Consider the following 20,939-nt stretch of genomic DNA (forward strand, 5'->3'; position numbering starts at 1 on the left):
AGAATCAGAGGTGCTAGTTTCAAATCCTTTTTAGTCAAAAATCTGTATGCTTGATATTGAATAAGGTGGTTTTATTGTTTTTTGTCACTTTGAATAATATTTCTGTTCATGTTAAAAACGAAATCAACTCTCTGTATAAATATATCAGGTGACCGTTAAGGCCCATGGGCCTCTTGTTATGAAGAAATTCTCAGCTGCATTTTACTACTAGCTGATCTCCCCCTAGTTTAGAACTAAGGCAAGTGATAAAAAAAAATTGAGTTAAACTTTTTTCTTAATAATTCAATATTCTAGGGACGGTGGCCAGTCTAATAATACTACTGAACCTGGTGGTCAAGGGTTAGTTGTGTGGTTCTATCGGGGTATATAGGAAATGGAATAATATTTGGAATGGTCAAGGGGAAGCAGTAAATGACTCATTGGAGATCATTATGGGATGGCTGAGGTTTGTAGGGGTGTTGTATCCAAGGAAGTGCCGACATTTTAATTTGTGCTTGCTTGATAACGAGTCTCACTGGGTATTAAAATCAGATTACAAGTCAAACTCTATTATTTAACTACTGACTGTCCTGCCATTTAATACACTGCACACTTGGCGTGTGACACAAAAATCAAACACACTTACCTGAAGACTTTGAAATGCTCTGAGGCTGGTTGTCACCTCTCAGATGTTCTTGAAAAATGGTATATCTAAAATTAAAAATTCCTAGATCAGAGGATGAAGTTTGTGCTGCTTTATCTATCGTCTGGTTTATGTAAAAGTTAGAAATGGGTTAAGTACAAAGTACATCATCATGTTTGCTATGTTGTCATTGAGAATTCAGCTACCGGTATTAACTCATTCACCCCTACATATTTAAAATGGATTTGCCCAGTATTTGATTTGGCAAGGTTCAAATGTGACTGTCGGCGACGATGATAGGGTTAAAAACTGTCTGATAGTGTCATTTTCATCAAATTTGCTTGATGTATTTACTGCATTATTTGCATAGTAAGAATCTTGTTATTCAAGTTTATTGCTTCCCTAAAAATTGCCTTGAATAGCAAATTTTGTGATTAATAAATTATTGCACAACATATACCCGTAAAACCTGTCTAATCCGACACCATGAAGCACAACATTATGGTAAGGTAAGAAAGGATGTTTTTTGTTTTTGTTTGTTTGTACAAAATGGAATGAAAATATTGTGTTGAATTATACAAGATGTCAGAATCACTTTAGCAGGGGTTGGAGACGCAACGTCCCTTTTCAGTTGGAAGTCAGGTGCAATGCGGATGATTCGTAACTGCTCTGGCCATGAACACACTTGTAGTATATGGAGTCCCAATACAACTAATAGCTCATAATTGAATAATGAAGGAGCAGGTACAACACGACAGAATCTTGCTTATAGACGAATTTATTTCAGCTTTGTATTTACAGGTTTTTGATCAAAGATGAGCCATTATAATTTCTGATGGTTTCAATGTATTTTGCAAACTGTAAATAATTTTAAGTATCAGTGTTTGAACACATTTACCTGTATCTTGTACCATTTTTGTAACAAAAAAATGTTGAAAATGAAGCAGGAATTGGAGAAGGGGAGGGAGATTTTGCAGAGGACATTTAGCCCAGTGCGGTTTTGTACTAAATTGTCCCTCCAGTGTAATAGCAGATCTAGAGCAGACCATACACAATGCTTCCCTAGATACTCTCCTTCTCGGTGAGAAACTATCAGGAAGCCTTTCTCATTGATCTGTATGGGGTACATCGACAAACGGCTCTCTAACAGCTGTACTGTACGTAAAGCAGAATATTTTGCTGAATGTTTACAGTCGAACAGAACTTGCCGGATATTTGTTTTTATTATGACATTATTTATTCCGTTCTTTGATGGTGTTTTTGCTAACTGGAATTATATATTGTGTCAATTTATGGTCCAAAGAGAACATATTGTTTTCTACCTGTGTTAAATCAGGCGTTGGGTTTTGATACACACCGTTTTAGAACACAATACACTGGACTTATTGTGCTATAGACGTCTGTAAAAAGTACATTTTTCAAACTTTTTCAGGCATCAAACACACAGATTCACTGAAACCCTGCCGGATAACATTGGATTCATATACCTATAGGTAAGTAAGACTTAATGCAGGTGTTGATGTATTTACCTGTACAGGTATATATGTTACAACATAAACATATTCGTATTTATACCTGTGTAAATGATAGCGGATCAAGGGGATACTTGTACCTAATACCTCACAGGTAAGATATAAAGTGTGTATAAATAAATATACCTATATACACACATTTAGTCTATACAGGTATGACAAGTTAGAGACTGAGATCTACACATAAGTATATATATAGGACTTATACATCATGCGAAGTGTAACATAAGATAGGTGGTATTTATCATATACATTTGTATATAGATATATATACACATGTGTATATGTACATGTAACTGTTCTGTTTCACTGTGTCTTGAAAAAGGAGCGGATCGCTCCGAAAAATTGACAATCTAAACTTGTCCACACTGTTGGAATTACTTCTTTGCCCGATATATATACACAGATACACAGATTTATTCTGACTGTAGGAAATTGTACAATTTCCTCTGCTGTCAGCTCAATTATAAAAGTTACAAAAAATTGCGATATACAAGAGATACCCATATACGTATATACGTACCAACATTTTTATTTTTGAACCACACTCATTCAATTCACAATGTTACTGTAATATAATTACTTCTTATTGAACATCTGTTCTCTACGGAACATACTATGGAACTTATGTGTGTATGTGGTAAAATATGTGTTCAGTTACAATGAATTACTAGTTATTTATCCTAATAATACCTCTGTCTCTATAATGATAGACTCCCCTTGACTTATTTAGGAATGAAAATGAACGATTTGAATTCATAGCATTTTATTTACCGGTATGATGTTTTTAAAAACCCTAATACTATATAGTGGCCCACCCATGATTTAAAGTGGAAGGGTTGACATATACATGTTGTACGCCCAAGCTTTTGCAGCATGGATGGGCATGCAGTGTAGAATCTGCTGGCTACTGGTGTTGGAGAAGGTTTATATATCACTCTATCATTTGGAAGTATATCTTTACAGTAAAACCTGGTTATACTGCCACCGTTTGTCCAAAGAAATGTTGGCATTATAAAGGGGTTTAGCGATAAATTGAGGGAAATGTATAGGAATTCTTTGGAAAAGGAAAAAATTAAAAGGGACCTTGTAATATGGTGGCAGTTTGTGAGGTAAAAATAAATAAATAGGGGCATTATATTGAGATTTTACTGTGTATCAGTAATAAAATTACATTATTTATCCTAATAAAAGCGCCAGACAGTAGATATGCTGATCAGTTAATGACACTTTGTTCATCCCAAAGTCTGATACATGTAGTTGGTAAACATTACGTATTTTTGTCAGAAAATGGTTATTTGTCAGTTAAATTGTTTGTTGAACATTATATCAACATGCACCTGCAGTGGATATTCATTTTCAATTCAAAGACAAAGTTATCATTCTGCTGGCCTTTTTGCTAGTGATAAATCAATTCAACAAAAGTTATGGGAGACACCTATATTATAGCAGGTACTACTGTAGGGGAAGCGGGGAAGCGGGGAAGCGCTAGCTCTTACGATAAATTTGCACTTATTTGACAAATTTCTAATGGTATATCCCTTCCCATTTCGTTTTTCTTGTGGTGTGATAAAATCTGGGCTTTCATGGGAGTAATTACGGTATACAGTGGTATTATAAAACCTGGACTTTCATGGGAGTAATTACGGTATACAGTGGTATTATAAAACCTGGGCTTTCATGGGAGTAATTACGGTATACAGTAGTATTATAAAACCTGGGCTTTCATGGAAGTAATTACGGTATACAGTGTTCTAGAGTACTCTATAATATTTGAATACACTTTCAATTTCTGCTCTAGTAGGCCTACTGTAGTGGACATTTAAAATCACTTTCTGAATAGATTTATATAACCTGTTTGTATACAGAACATTCAAAGTTAATATAAGTCTAGCTTAAGTTATCCTTTGTAAAGACTTCTGACTTGAGTTTTTCTATCCTCTAGTAGATTAACTTGTCCAATTGAAATTTTGGATAAGATTGCTGATCAAGTTTTTCAATTGCTAGAAATCGTAACACGTTAAAATAAACCCCAGAACACAGCTGGTGATTTAACGTTCCCAGACTGATTATTACCTTGGTATATTATTTAACCATTGTCAACATTAATGCGGAAGTTTTGTAACAGGAAGGACCTAACATTTTAACGAGAATTTTTGTATACAATCTCTGCTTATGACAGGATATAGTGAACACATTTTACAACAGGATATGTTTCCTGCAAAAGTCAAGATTGTAGATTTTCTGAGAAATAGATATGTACACTTAAAGTTGTTTACACACGTCCTGGGTGGACAAAGATATCTACACTGAGATCGCTTGTACATGGGCTGGTAGATTGGGGTTGGACTCTTGACCACACTGGTGCATCATAAGGCTCTGAGGTCAAGGCTAAGTGGTTGATTCTGGTTTATAATCTTCGTTGCAGCCATAGGTCATATGACAGCAACTATAAGATCATATTACAGCAACTAAGGTTATAGGACAACTAGTAAGGTCATATGACAACTAGTAGGGTCATAGGACAACTAATAAGGTCATAGAATAACTTGTAAGGACAACTAGTAAGGTCATAGGACAACTTGTAAGGTCAAAGGATAACTAGTAAGGTCATAGGACAATTAGTAAGGTCATAAAACAACTTGTAAGATCATAGGATAACTAATAAGGTCATAGGATAACTAGTAAGGTCATAGGACAACTAGTAAGATCATAGGACAACTAGTAAGGTCATAAAACAACTTGTTAGATCATAGAATAACTAGTAAGGTCATAGGACAACTAGTAAGGTCATAGGACAACTAGTAAGGTCATAGGACAACTAATAAGGTTGTAGAATAATTAGTAAAGTCATATGACAACTAATAAGGTCATAGGACAACTAATAAGGTCATAGGACAACTAGTAAGGTTGTAGAACACCAACTGCATAGGTAATATATGACAACAGCTATAAGGTCTTATGATGAAAGCAACTTACGTCATATGACAACAACTAAGGTCATATTACAATTAGCTATATAGTAAGGTCATAGGACAATATTTAAGGTCAGAGGACAACATCTAAGGTCAAATAACAACTACAGCAAGGCATAACCATGATATAGTCAGCATCACACCCGACCGTGTCACATTATTTAATGGATTAACAATAGACAGACTAGATATGAAATGTTAATGGGGTGAGACCACTCGGGTGTGCTGACATAATTATGTTCAATTCTTATTGTCGAGGATAAAGTATGTCGGACTTACTGAAGGAAAATGGTATTGTGGAAAATATCTTTGGGTGGGTAAATGAATCCTCTGTCTGAATCTGATTTAATGATGCATGTACGTGTGTGAAATAGTAATAAGATAGTTAATTGTCCTGCTCCGTGAGAAATAGAATTTACTATTCCCTTTACTACATTATTATGTGGAAATGAATATCTGGTCCATGTTTCACAGACATTTCTTAACCTCAGGAAAGTTTTCCATTAATAAGCAATATAAGAGTAAAGGAAAAAAATTTAATTAAGGAATTTTTTCCTATACTTCAAAAATACTTTCGTCTGAAATCTTGAGTTTAGTTTAGGAATGTTTGTGAAATTGGGGACAGAGGTCTTTACTTAAATGACGGGTAATTTCCATACCTTTGAACGCTTTGTCGTTGAAACATTTCACAAATTGAGTGAATCATTTACCATATTTAGTACAGTATACCTTTCTGCTATGGCCCCCTCCCCAGATCTAGACCATCAAAGCTAGCCCCAAACCCCCTCCCCCTCCCATCAGTATACTTTCTATGTAAATCCAAACAGTGAATAGAAAAAGAGATTTTTTTCCCTGCGTTGGTTAGTTTAGACAGGTTCCACTGTGTAATAAATATATGTCTCTTGCTGGATGAAAAACACTCTGTTTGTAATGACTTTGAATGACCTTTGACCTCAGATTGAAAGGTCAATGGACAAAAATCTCATCACGTGTCAGACACATTGTTACATTATAACCATAATGGATATTGTGCAATTTAGCAACTGTCAATAACGTAATGGTGAGCTATCAACTTGTATGTTGTCAAAAAGCAGAAATAATTATGTTTTCCATTAAGTAACATTCTCTACGGGTTAACCAAAGAATTCACATGACGTCTGATATTGACCTACTGTTTGTACAATCCAATGACATGTTTTCAGCGTGTATGACCATTTCGTGTCTGGACGTTGTGTTTTGTCAGCAGGCTGTTGTAAGTCTGGTTATCCATGCGGAGAGTCGTCGTCTGATCGCAGTCGTCTGCTGACAGCTGTTTTTTTTCGGGATTTGTTCTTTGGATGCTATGACTAGATCTCTTTTAATAGATTTCAATAATCTGTTCTAGTTCGGTGAATTAAAAAAAATTGAGTCTTGTGCATATATGCTTGATTTCATTACTGCACTTTTGGGTACTTTGATGTTTCCAATAAGTTATATAACATGATAGAAATGTCTGCTTTGCAGTAGCTTATAATGTTCTGATCACTGAGGTTATTCCCATCAAAGTAACGTCTCTGCTCAGGTGACAACCTAATTAAATTGTCAGTTTAGCATTGTGTAGAACCCTCAATTTCTGGTATACGTACAATTTCATTAACTAAAAGATGCTTTCTAAATCCTCATCAGATTTACTAGTTTTTCCTTAGCTACTTTTTAGTTTTAATCTGTTAAACATTTGACAATAATTTGAAATATTCAATCATTAAACGAACTTAAATATTGTGTTCAATATATTTTAAGGTTTACTTTAATATTGAAATTTGTATAAAATTTTGTTTATATTTAATTCATGCATTATAAGCTCCAGTATTTTATGTAATGATTGACCTAGATAGACTTAATAACTCTAGGGGTGGGAATAACACAGCTGATCAATTCTTATAAATTCAATCAAAATTTATTGGAGCTTTATTGACTTGTTCAACAAGGCTGTCGTAAATTTTCATGACTTGATCAGCTGTGTTCTCTCATCTTGTATCGCTGCTGTAATCCGAGTACTGAGGACTTTGTATACTGTATACCAAAGAACTTTCGCCTAGTCAAATATTCGCTCTTTGGTGATGAAATCTGTATTCGCCAAGTGTTAATTTCGCCCTGCACATGTTATTACCATATTGTTTGTTGTATACTACTATTTGTTGTCATGTAAATTTGCCCTCATTGGGGAGGGCGAAAAAATTAAAAGTTAAAATTGTACTTCCAACCAGGGTTTGACCTGAATCTTGAATGGCACATATTAACTCACGATCATTCACTCCTGAAATTTCATAATGAACTATTTCAATCTTTGAATTTTGAAGAGTTCAAATTTGTCTTCAGGGGTGAATGAGTTAACAACTGAATCGACTCCTCACGGGGTTACTGTATGCTCACTCCCCTGTAGCCATGTGATGAGCATGTTCATGTAGCTATTATAATAGGACTGACCCAGATAGGATTATATTGTACATGTTAGCGGCCCACGAGTACATATTACATATTACATACAATACATAATAAGGATGTGAAACAGCAAGACAAAAGTGGAGAACGAGTTAGTAGAAATACAGCTCTTATCTTATTTGCTTCAAAAATAAATTTGCCGAGACGGCTTAATTCCTTGTTGTTATTGACACACAATAACTGTATTAATTTAAACATCGAAGGTTTTTGCCAATAGTATTTTTTGATATATTGACTTCTTAAGTCGTTGTACTTAAACCTCTCAAATAGTGTTGTGCTTGGTTAAAAATTCTTTGACGTTAATACAAAGTAAAATGGATTTAGCGTTCGATGGTGATTGGCTAAGCCACACTTCACTGAAACCAAGAGTGCAGAGCAACTCTTTTACATAGTGTACCCAATTGAAACAAACACCGGTGCTTTTCTTTAATAAAAAATCATATGCAGTATTCAAAATACAATTTTTCGTGTCGAGCAGTTTAAACCAATATTTAATTATTCTATACCTTCTGGTATATTCTAAAGGGAAACGACCAAGTTCCCAGGATATTCAACCACACTGTATTTGTTGTTTTACTCTGATTGATTATATTTAATGTGACAAAACCTATTTCTGTTTGCTAGCTCTGATTTGCTTTCAATCAGTTCCTAACTATCCATGACATTTTTTCTGTGATCCTTTTTTTCAGATCCTAGTTTACACAGTAGTTTATTTGTTTGCATAACCATATTGTTTTTGTTGAACACACATTAACAAATGTTATATATATGCTGTCAGGCTTTTTGGCAACATGTCTTTTACATAAAATACAATAACCTATATGTAACATTTTTGGAGAACATGACAGTAGGTCAATATTTGATGACTTTTGAGTATATTTTCTCTCACCTTGAATAGATTTGAAGGTATTACAGTCAAGGTTAAGGTTATTAAATGTTGCTATTATTAGAACATATTTTTCATCACTATAGCATTTTTATTTTCCAATGGATATCCATGACACTTCGTATGAGTGTGTTTATCCAGTGATAAGCCCATGTCTGGTAATAAGCCCACCCATATATATTGCAGTTCACTCATTTCCTGTAATAAGTCCAATCTTATTTTGAATCCGATAATTTGGTCCCCCAGGCTTATCGCATAAGGTCAAGGCTAATGTCGTTTGCAATTTTTAGAAAATCCTTGTCGTTGTTTTAGCTTTTTTCATCCTCAACTCAATGATGGTTCAAGTGGTTATTTGAAGATATTGCCAGTATTGTTAGAGAATAAAGTGGGACAGTGTATGTATTAATGTATCAGGGTTTTTATTATCATGTACAAAGAGCGGTATATTGTAGGAACATGTACTTGTCAACCCTCTTAAAGGTAAACACACTTCTGGTACGATTAATTCATATATACTGACCTATTTCATTGATTGCGTGACAGGGCGGAATTAGTTACCTTTGCGATAGATCCACTTTATTCACTAGCTGTTCCGCTAGGAAAGGTTTGAGATTGTTTCTGGGATTTTGTTATCTTTTACAATTACCACAGATTTACCAGACTCAATATCATCTCAATAAATCCCACGCATTATCAGGATTCAGACAACCCCGCTAACGAAGTCTTACATTTCTGAGAGCACTAAAACTCACGACTCCTTGTACCTGCCCGACAATTAGCCCAGGTAACAAACAGCTTTATATATATATATAGTTGGCTATCAAGCTTCCGGCAAAGACCCTGTGTTTAAATATTTATTGATCAAATTGACTAGGAAATAGTGTGGTAGATAGTTCGGAATCCTGAAATACATAGGGTATGTTCTTCCTGAGAGGAAGACTACGGAAAATAAGCATTTCTTAATTAGTCAGTAAAATTGGCAGACTGGTATAAAGACGTAATGACTACCTGTTTCCTATTGGACACGTTTATTACCGGAGTAATTTGTTTCTTTCCTGAAGCTTGGACAGAATCTGACTGTAAATGGTTCACCCTATGTTAAGTGGTGTGTAGCTGCTGAATCATTGAACACTCGGTCTTTCCCACTGTGATAGATCAAGATTTCCTTGTTCTCACTTTAAAGATATATGCTACCTTACTTTGACATGGAGACTTAAGGGTGTATGCTACCTTACTTTGACATGGAGTCTGAAGGATGTATGTTACCTTACTGTGACATTGAGCCTTAAGGGTGTATGATACCTTACTGTGACATTGAGACTTAAAGATCTATGCTACCTTACTGTGACATTGAGACTTAAAGATCTATGCTACCTTACTGTGACATTGAGACTTAGGGTGTATGCTACCTTACTTTGACATGGAGTCTTACGGGTGTATGCTACCTTACTGTGACATGGAGCCTTAAGGGTGTATGCAACCTTACTTTGACATGGAGCCTTAAGGTTGTATGCTACCTTACTTTGACATGGAGCCTTACGGGTGTATGCTACCTTACTGTGACATGGAGCCTTAAGGGTGTATGCAACCTTACTATGACATGGAGCCTTAAGGATGTATGCTACCTTACTGTGACATGGAGCCTTAAGAGTGTATGCAACCTTACTTTGACATGGAGCCTTAGGGTGTATGCTACCTTACTGTGAAATGGAGCCTTAAGGATGTATGCTACCTTACTGTGACATGGAGCCTTAAGGTTGTATGCTACCTTACTTTGACATGGATCCTTACGGGTGTATGCTACCTTACTGTGACATGGAGCCTTAAGGTTGTATGCTACCTTACTTTGACATGGATCCTTACGGGTGTATGCTACCTTACTGTGACATGGAGCCTTAAGTGTGTATGCTACCTTACTTTGACATGGAGCCTTACGGGTGTATGCTACCTTACTTTGACATGGAGCCTTACGGGTGTATGCTACCTTACTATGACATGGAGCCTTAAGGGTGTATGCTACCTTACTGTGAAATGTAGCCTTAAGGGTGTATGCTACCTTACTGTGACATAGAGACTTAAAGATGTATGCAACCTTACTGTGACATGGAGCCTAAGGGTGTATGCTACCTTACTGTGACATGGAGCCTTAAGAGTGTATGCAACCTTACTTTGACATGGAGCCTTAGGGTGTATGCTACCTTACTGTGAAATGGAGCCTTAAGGATGTATGCTACCTTACTGTGACATGGAGCCTTAAGAGTGTATGCAACCTTACTTTGACATGGAGCCTTAGGGTGTATGCTACCTTACTGTGAAATGGAGCCTTAAGGGTGTATGCTACCTTACTGTGAAATGTAGCCTTAAGGGTGTATGCTACCTTACTGTGACATAGAGACTTAAAGATGTATGCAACCTTACTGTGACATGCAGACTAAGGGTGTATGCTACCTTACTGTGACATGGAGCCTTAAGGGTGTATGCTACCTTACTGTGAAATGTAGCCTTAAGGGTGTATGCTACCTTACTGTGACATTGAGACTTAGGGTGTATGCTACCTTACTTTGACATGGAGCCTTACGGGTGTATGCTACCTTACTGTGACATGGAGCCTTAAGGGTGCATGCTACCTTACTTTGACATGGAGCCTTAAGGGTGTATGCTTCCTTACGGTGAAATGGAGCCTTAAGGGTGTATGCTACCTTACTGTGGCATTGAGACTTAAAGATGTATGCAACCTTACTGTGACATGCAGACTAAGGGTGTATGCTACCTTACTGTGACATGGAGCCTTAAGGGTGTATGCTACCTTACTTTGACATGGAGCCTTAAGAGTGTATGCAACCTTACTTTGACATGGAGCCTTAAGGGTGTATGCTACCTTACTGTGAGATTGAGACTTAAAGATGTATGCTACCTTACTGTGACATTGAGACCTAATGATGTATGCTACCTTACTGTGACATATAAAGACTTAAGAATATAAGCTACTTTACTGTGACATTGAGACTTAAAGATGTATGCAACCTTACTGTGACATGCAGACTAAGGGTGTATGCTACCTTACTGTGACATGGAGCCTTAGGGGTGTATGCTACCTTACTGTGACATGGAGCCTTAAGGGCGTATGCTACCTTACTTTGACATGGAGCCTTAATGGTGTATGCTACCTTACTGTGACATTGAGACTTAATGAGGTATGCGACCTTACTGTGACATATAAAGACTTAAGAATATAAGCTACTTTACAGTGACATTGAGACTTAAAGATGTATGCAACCTTACTGTGACATGCAGACTAAGGGTGTATGCTACCTTACTGTGACATGGAGCCTTAAGGGTGTATGCAACCTTACTTTGACATGGAGCCTGAAGGATGTATGCTACCGTACTTTGACATGGAGCCTTAAGGGTGTATGCTACCTGACTGTGACATTGAGACTTAAAGATGTATGCAACCTTACTGTGACATGGAGACTAAGGATGTATGCTACCTGACTGTGACATGGAGCCTTAAGGGTGTATGCTACCTTACTGTGACATTGAGACTTAAAGATGTATGCTACCTTACTGTGACATTGAGACTTAATGATGTATGCTACCTTACTGTGACATATAAAGACTTAAGAATATAAGCTACTTTACTGTGACATTGAGACTTAAAGATGTATGCAACCTTACTGTGACATGGAGACTAAGGATGTATGCTACCTGACTGTGACATGGAGACTTAAGGATGTATGCTACCTTACTGTGACATAGAGACTAAGGGTGTATGCTACCTTACTGTGAAATGGAAACTTAAGGGTGTATGTTACCTTACTGTGTAACAAAAAATTCCTTTCAAAATGAGTTCAACTTTTAACCACCAAAACTTCTATGATGATATGATGATAGGTTATTTGGACTTGATTAATGCTTTGATAACAGTCATGCTATTCTGATTTAGTTAATACCGATTAAATATCTACAATGGGAGATAACTCAAACACATACAGGACCCAGTTATTCAAAGCCTACTAGGCTTCGTGACAAGTTAAGGCAAATCTTCCATCTTGTATATTTGAAAAATTATTAGATTTAAGGATTCCACCTGCATGAATAGAGGTCAGAAATGATGTCCATACACATGAAATGCAACAATAATTTATAGACATTTCTTTAAAAGACAGATTTTAAAATTTACCCTTATACCTGTAACAGTCTTTGTAGCAATAAATCACTGTTAGATTACAATGGGACAAGAGGGAGCTACACTTGTATCAATTTTTGGTCTGTCTGTTTGTCTTGAGGTCCTTAATTAATTTTTCCAGCAAAAATTGCTACAGGTACGCATGTTATATCAGTACTGATGCTTTTTCTGGTTCTTCTTATAATAACATTTTGTCCAGGCCCTGACTTTTGCACTGTTAAATATGTCTTGCTGGAACTTGAAGTATACTTGATTATCAATTTAATCGTGTCATTTTGACCTTTATGTTTAAGTCAAAGGTCAGATGATGCATTTCTTTAAAACCCTATAAGATATCTTTTATTTAACTAGGAGAATGCCTGCACTATCCACAGAAGGTGTGCAGTGGACTGGATTAAGGTCACTATGACCTTCACCTCTAGGTCAAAGGTCAAATAGGTTCAAATTTTTTAGTTTTTGAAATTGCCATTACTCTTAAGATGTTTTTCTGCATCTTCCAAAAGTATCAACCTACTTTATTGATAAGATGCAACATTAACAATGATTTAATGGCAGCCTAGATCTATATTAGGTTTTTCCTCTCGAGATCATATGATTCTTTTTAATCGTCAGTGACACTGATGTTGTAAATATTTTGCAATTTCTACAATTACCCGATAACTTTGTCAAGCTCATATCTGATTACAGAAAATAGATGTGTTTTCATTTATTTGACTATAAAATATAGACCTATCTAAATAAATGTCCAACAAGTCCAAATTAATTGTCTCTTTAAAATGTCAAAAAGATAATTGATTTTTTTTTGAAAACGATTTACAAAGGTGTTATGTAGTATGTGATTAAAATTAATATACAGTGTGGGCGAGTTTGTCTGATATTGATAATTACTCGTAATTTGGTTTTTGCATTCAGTGATATGTACATGTAAAAATACACTTTTATCCTAATTAGTTAAAAACTGAAGAAACTCTCCCCATGGAGAGGGAAACTAAGCGAGGGTAACCCTACCTGAAGGTGATAAAGGGGAGGTTATTCTACCTAAATGTGATAAGGGGAGGTAACTATCTGAAGGTGATAAAGGGGAGGTAACTTTCTAAAGGTGATAAAGGGGAGGTAGCTATTTGAAGGTGATAAAGGGGAGGTAGCTATTTGAAGGTGATAAAGGGGAGGTAATTCTACATGAAGGTGATAAAGGGGAGGTAATTCTAAATAAAGGTAATACAGGGGAGGTAACTACATGGAGGTGATAAAGGGGAGGTAAACCTACCTGAAGGTGATAAAGGGGAGGTAATTCTACCTGAAGGTGATAAAGGGGAGGTAACTATCTGGAGGTGATAAAGGGGAGTTAACTATCTGATAGTGATAAAGGAGAGGTTACTCTTTCTGAAGGTGATAAAGGGGAGGTAGTTGTACTTGGAGGTGATAAAGGGGAGGTTATTCTACCTATAGGTGATAAAGGGTAGGTAGTTTTATCTAAAGGTGATAAAGGGGAGGTCATTCTACCTGAAGATAAATCACTTTAAAGGGATAGTGAATATTAATTGATATTATTCAGATTTAAGATATTTTAATATTATTGCAAGTCACAACAAGAACAAGTGAAGTATACATACTTTAATAATGAGATGTTAACATAAATACTCGGAGGAACACAGGACCGTTATTTTAAACAATATTTGAGAATGAAATACAATTGATTCTTTGACAAATTGTATGAGAAATGGGCATTAAAATCTTTTCAATACAATTTATGATAATGTTTTATTATAAATATGTAAAATAAAAGTAGTTTAGTTGGCAGTGGGTATGTTTCATAAAACAAACAGATACTTTCTCTGGAGGGATTAAGACTGATCAGGTTATTGTAAATTATATCGGGTATAATATTTTTGGTAGAAATATTTCCAACAAAGAAATTATTTACATTGACTCTTCCCAAAAAAGGGATTTTGAAGAGATTAGTTATTGTGTCCTAGTTTTGATATTAATTGGCCACCATGGAGTCTTTTACATCATGTTGTCAAGTTCCCCAAGAGGCTTTATATCTCTTGTCCAACTGTGTACAAATTAAACTTAATTAAGGCCCTGACTTTTTTTCCTGGTACTAGACCATGTTTCACCTCCTTGGTGAACTTTGCTATTATTGAGCCCCAGTTAGCCCAGAATCACAAATCAACTAATTATAGACCTCAGCCATCTGGTTGAATGTGATTATGGAGTTCTTTTCTTCCCATCTATGTGCCGAATGCTCAGCTGAGCAGCAGAGTTAATTGGTGTTTTAATGTACAAATGGGATAATTTTAAAAAGATGCTGTGCCCTTCCATATGAGTTAAGGAGGTTTTAAAAGATGAAACAGAATTTTAGTTTCCTGTGTATACGTCGTGGATAGAAATATAATCTTTATTTTACAATGGCTCACTCACTAATCCTATTGATATGGTTTTAATGTTTATGACTTCACGCAAAAAAGAAGAAATTGGATTATTTGGCAAAATACAAAAGCACTGTTTATATGAAGGGAATTTGACCTTGCCGTTGATGACTCCAACCCCTCACCCCCTACACACACATAAACCACCAACACTCCATTACCCTCACTCTCTCCCCCTTGTCAACCCCCCACCCCCCCTTACACATACATACAATCCAACAGCACTCCATTACCCTCACTCTCTCCTTTGTCAACCCCCCATCCCCTACACACACACAAACCACCAACACTCCATTACCCTAACTCTATCTCTTGTCAACCCTACCCCCTACACACACACACAAACTACCAACACTCCATTACCCTCACTCTATCCTTTGTCAACCCCCCGGCCCCTACACACACACAAACCACCAACACTCCATTCCCCTCACTCTCTCCCTTGTCAACCCCCCACCCCCTACACCCACACAAACCACCAACACTCCATTACCCTCACTCTATCCTTTGTCACCCCCCCGGCCCCTACACACACACAAACCACCAACCCTCCATTACCCTCACTCTCTCCCTTGTCAACCCCCATCCCCTACACACACACAAACCACCAACACTCCATTACCCTAACTCTATCTCTTGTCAACCCCACCCCCTACACACACACACAAACCACCAACACTCCATTACCCTCACTCTCTCCCATGTCAACCCCCATCCCCTACACACACACAAACCACCAACACTCCATTACCCTAACTCTATCTCTTGTCAACCCTACCCCCTACACACACACACAAACTACCAAAACTCCACTACCCTCACTCTATCCTTTGTCAACCCCCCGGCCCCTACACACACACAAACCACCAACCCTCCATTACCCTCACTCTCTCCCTTGTCAACCCCCACACACACAAACCACCAACACTCCATTACCCTCACTCTCTCCCTTGTCAACCCCCTACCCTTACACACACATACAATCCACCAACACTCCATTACCCTCACTCTCTCCCTTGTCAACCCCCCACCCCCTACACACACACACAATCCACCAACACTCCATTACCCTAACTCTCTCCCTTGTCAACCCCCACCACTTACACACACATACAATCCACCAACACTCCATTACCCTCACTCTCACCCTTGTCAACCCCTACCCCCTACACACACACAAACCACCTACACTCCATTACCCTCACTCTCACCCTTGTCAACCCCTACCCCCTACACACACACAAACCACCAACACTCCATTACCCTCACTCTCTCCCTTGTCAACCCCCACACACACAAACCACCAACACTCCATTACCTTCACTTTCTCCCTTGTCAACCCCCAACCCTTACACACACACAAACCACCAACACTCCATTACCCTCACTTTCTCCCTTGTCAACCCCTACCCCCTACACACACACAAACCACCAACACTCCATTACCCTCACTTTCCCCCTTGTCAACCCCTACCCCCTACACACACACAAACCACCAACACTCCATTACCCTCACTCTCTCCCTTGTCAACCCCCACCCCCTACACACACACAAACCACCAACACTCAATTACCCTCACTCTCTCCCTTGTCAACCCCCACCCCCTTCACACACACAAACCACCAACACTCCATAACCCTCACTCTCTGCCTTGTCAACCCCCCACCCCCTACACACACACACAAACCACCAACACTCCATTACCCTCACTCTCTCCCTTGTCAACCCCCACCCCCTACACACACACACAAACCACCAACATTCCATAACCCTCACTCTCTCCCTTGTCAACCCCACCCCCTACACACACACAAACCACCAACACTCCATAACCCTCACTCTCTCCCTTGTCAACCCCCCACCCCCTACACACACACACACAAACCACCAACACTCCATTACCCTCACTCTCTCCCTTGTTAACCCCAGACCCCCTACACACACACAATCCACCAACACTCCATTACCCTCACTCTGTCCCTTGTCAACCCCCACCCCCCACACACACACAAACCACCAACACTCCATTACCCTCACTCTCTCCCTTGTCAACTCCCACCCCCTACACACACACAAACCAGTATAGTCCTGATTCTGAAATTAGGACTCAATCCATTGAACCTATTTTTGATGCACTTATACCTTGCCCAGACCATCTTTTGAGAAGTAGAATATTCTCAATTTGTATTAAGTCTAGCTACCTGTAAAACTCAACCATCAAAGACTAAAATGACATTGAAATATATATTTAAACAGCAGGGCTCGCGCTGTTGGTAGCCAAAGTACCCATTGGCAAATCATATTTTTAATTGGCTACTAAAAAAATGGTGTAGCTACTAAATTGGCCACAAACTTTAAAAAAAAGGGGGAAAATCTCAATAATAATAATAATAAAAATATATTTTCTGTCGGAAAAGACTTTCGGTGGAGAGCTTATTGTACTTTTCAGGCAACAAGCCCTTGTCTAATAATAACCCCAACCTTGCAAAAAAAGGAAATAGCATGAAAAGCAAGAGATTACCAAAGTGTCAACGTCCCATTATTTGAACTTGAAATTGATGAAACTAGGACAAAGTAAAAAAAAAAAAAAAAAAAAAATTACAAGGAGACCCTTGAAGTGTATTTCAGTAGAACTGCTTAATTACAAGTCCATAACTTACTTCGAGTCAGAGTTTTTGTGTAGGCCCTTGAGGATAAACTTGCTTGATATATATACATTTTGGTGGGGGTAAAAATTTGAAGAGCAGACTTAAATTCTTATACAGGACCTTTATATATTTTTATTTATTTTATTTGATAAATAATGATTTCAAAGTTAGAGGTGTGTTACATACATAGCTAAGCTCAGTAAATTATTTGAATCCTATCGGTGGAGCTGAGACATCACTTTGGTAAAGGAAGGTGTAGGTCAGTAAATTGCCAGGAGATTTTAGATAGAAATTGGAAAGGTGTAAAGGGAGACAATTTGGAGATGTCGTAGATTTAATTTAATGTCTTAAAGCAAAAAGAAAATCCTTTGATATCTTCACCAAGGATAACCATGTCTTTAACTCTTTCACCCCTGAAATTTCATCATGAACTATTCCAACCTTTGAATCGGAAGAGTTCAAATGTGTCTTCAGGGGTGAATGAGTTAAGCAAGCTAAGATATATGTGTCAAAAAGATAATATCTCAATGTGATGTCACATGACCGAACAACATTTTTTTGTAAAACTGGACTAACGAATAGTACACCAGACACAAATTGCTTTCTTTATCCCTACAAAATATTCAAGCTGGTGTTTAAACATTTTCTCTAAAGTTTCCAATCAAGATCATCTAAGCATCAAGAAGAATTGAGAAATTAGTTTATAATAATGTACAGTATAATATATACACCGACCGACCAGTGGAGAAGGAGAATTTGAAACAACCTTTATGAAGAGTGGTCTTCATAGGCAGGTTTTAAAAAATAAGCCGTATAGAAATATTAAGCTGGCAAGTCAAATCTATTTTAAGAGACCACCAAAGGGAAAGTTCAAAGGTGATCTCTTTAAAAGATTAAAAGCTACAAAAACATGGATAACTGATTAAAAACTGTTTTGAAATGTCAGAAGTGTAAAAATTGGAGAACAGGAAAATATTGTGTGTAACAGTATCATTATTGATAAAAGATGAAGAGGCAATTATCCCTAGATTGAACTTTGTCCCTGATATTCATCAAGACAAAATAAATATTTGGGGTTAGAAAAGAGTTGAAAGAGTGCATAAATTTTATCTAATATCATGTTTGTACGATAGACCGAGAGAAACCATGTGTAAGGTTTTATAGGCAATTTGAAACCGATGATATAAAATGTTCTCAATCATGGGCAAGTGAACATGCATATCTCATTTGATTTTCTGCATCAGTTCACATTGAATTGATGGGTGGATTCTGAATTCTCTGCATACATGCACAGAGAACTGAAAAATATGGTCCAGCAGCTGCCATTGATAGAACCATGTTGTAATAGAAGACAGGGGGATGGACAGAGATGGCCTTTAGGTATTGACATTCAGTGATCATGATTATCTAATGAAATACAGTCCTCCCCTGCATGTAATTATCGTAAGAGCAATCTAATATCCGCAAAAACCAAGTCCATATTCAGAAGTAGCAGAAAATAGTACAGCAAGCCTAGACCATAACGGTATACCTTACATATAATGACACGGAAGATTTTGACTCCAAGATTGTTCATTGGTTTTGGGAAAATAAAATTAAATACAATATTGAATATCTTCAGTTTTTGGCAGTATAAATGGGTAAACATTTGTTATTTTTATTTTTTTGTCTGTAACAACATATTCAATGAGATTCTTCTCCTTCCTTTATGGTACAGACCACCATTTGGCGTATAATCTTATAACTCGTGGTATTAATATTCGCTGGGTATTTATTTTGTGCTATCTTTGGTGACCGCAAATAAAACAAAATTGAATCCCTAATGATTATTATCAAGTACACTGTTATGACTGTACGACTATATTGTAATAATAGATCAGTTTTAGTCTCCATGATACCCCGATTACGAAGGAAAGGAAGCAGAAGAAAACCTCTATTGGGAACAACCATATTAGATTGATCTTATGATCATGTACCACGATTTAACAGGTTTCTATTTTTTCTCCAATCAGGCAGGGAATAAAAAATAATTGAAATGATTATGTAATAGCTAGGCTTGTGTTGAACTCCACTGATCTTAGGAGATTTTAGTGCTTAATTCTGATGTTGCTTAACTCTTTTACCCCTGAAGATGCATTTGAACTCTTCCAATTCAAAGGTTGGAATAGTTCATTATGAAATTTCAGGGGTAAATGATCAAAAGGCACATAGAAATGGTATCATATAATGTGCACTATGGACTTTTCATTATGGTTTTATGATGCATTTGTTCCTGGTAGCTTCTTGGATATAGGAACACAATATAAACACTGAACATCTAAAGTACCCTATGTGTATTTTGATGATGGACAAACGGACAAATGATTGCAGTTATCAATGAGATCATTATTTTTGTTCAAGAAAGTAAAATAAATAAATTAATAAACACAAAAAAAAATTACAGCACAAAATAATCTAAAATAACTACTAATAGCTTAAGTGAATTTTAGCGCCCGGAATTACTTTTGTGCATTTTTGATATTTTTTGAGTTATTTATTTTCTATGGTTGATAATTCTGCCAATTAATTTTTAGCAGAATTATTATAGCAGTATATATATATATATATATATGGTATACTCAAATACCTTTCTCCAACATACCTTTGTGTATCATTGTCTGAAGTCAATTTTAGAGTTTTCATAAAAGCCAGTATAATTGGCACACTTATGTTGTTTGCAAACCAGTTTAATTTGCACAGGTATCTTTTTGCCGCTGAAAATGCTGAAAAAACAAACTTTGTGCATTGAAAATTTCCCTCAAAGGTATAGACTAACTTTTTGACCACTTGTCTTTGAAAACAAATTACCTCCGTGCTGAATCGTCCTTCTCCTTCTTTTTAAACTATGTCCCTTCGTACACAAACCACAAATTTTAACTTGTGGTGAATTAATGGTAGAAAAGGCAAAAATAAAATTTGGGCAAAAATATCCAGTTTCACAGTGCTCCTTCAGGCATATGTTTTCCATGCAAAAGATATTTATTCTTTTAGAAATCTAAATTGAATTTTTGAGAAAGTCCTCTAAGATCATTTACACTAATCAGATTACTCGGGGTATTAAGGTGAAATTATTTGATTCCAATTAATTGAAGTGTCTTTCAACACAATGAATTCAAATTGATGACTTTTAATCA

General features: G+C 36.8%; 1 protein-coding gene across 3 annotated transcripts in view; it reads left to right on the plus strand.

Moving 5' to 3' along the window:
* Window positions 1–20,939, plus strand: part of LOC110453741 (tumor necrosis factor alpha-induced protein 8-like) — a 111,812-nt gene that overhangs the window by 21,665 nt on the left and 69,208 nt on the right. For all 3 annotated transcript variants that reach the window (XM_021502850.1, XM_021502848.1, XM_021502854.1), the window contains exon 2: window positions 2,055–2,115. The gene's annotated coding sequence lies outside the window, so the exon portion shown is untranslated. The remainder of the gene's footprint in view (window positions 1–2,054; window positions 2,116–20,939) is intronic.

The sequence above is a fragment of the Mizuhopecten yessoensis genome, unplaced genomic scaffold (genome assembly GCF_002113885.1).
Source record: "Mizuhopecten yessoensis strain PY_sf001 unplaced genomic scaffold, ASM211388v2 scaffold7493, whole genome shotgun sequence".
NCBI lineage: Eukaryota > Metazoa > Mollusca > Bivalvia > Pectinida > Pectinidae > Mizuhopecten > Mizuhopecten yessoensis.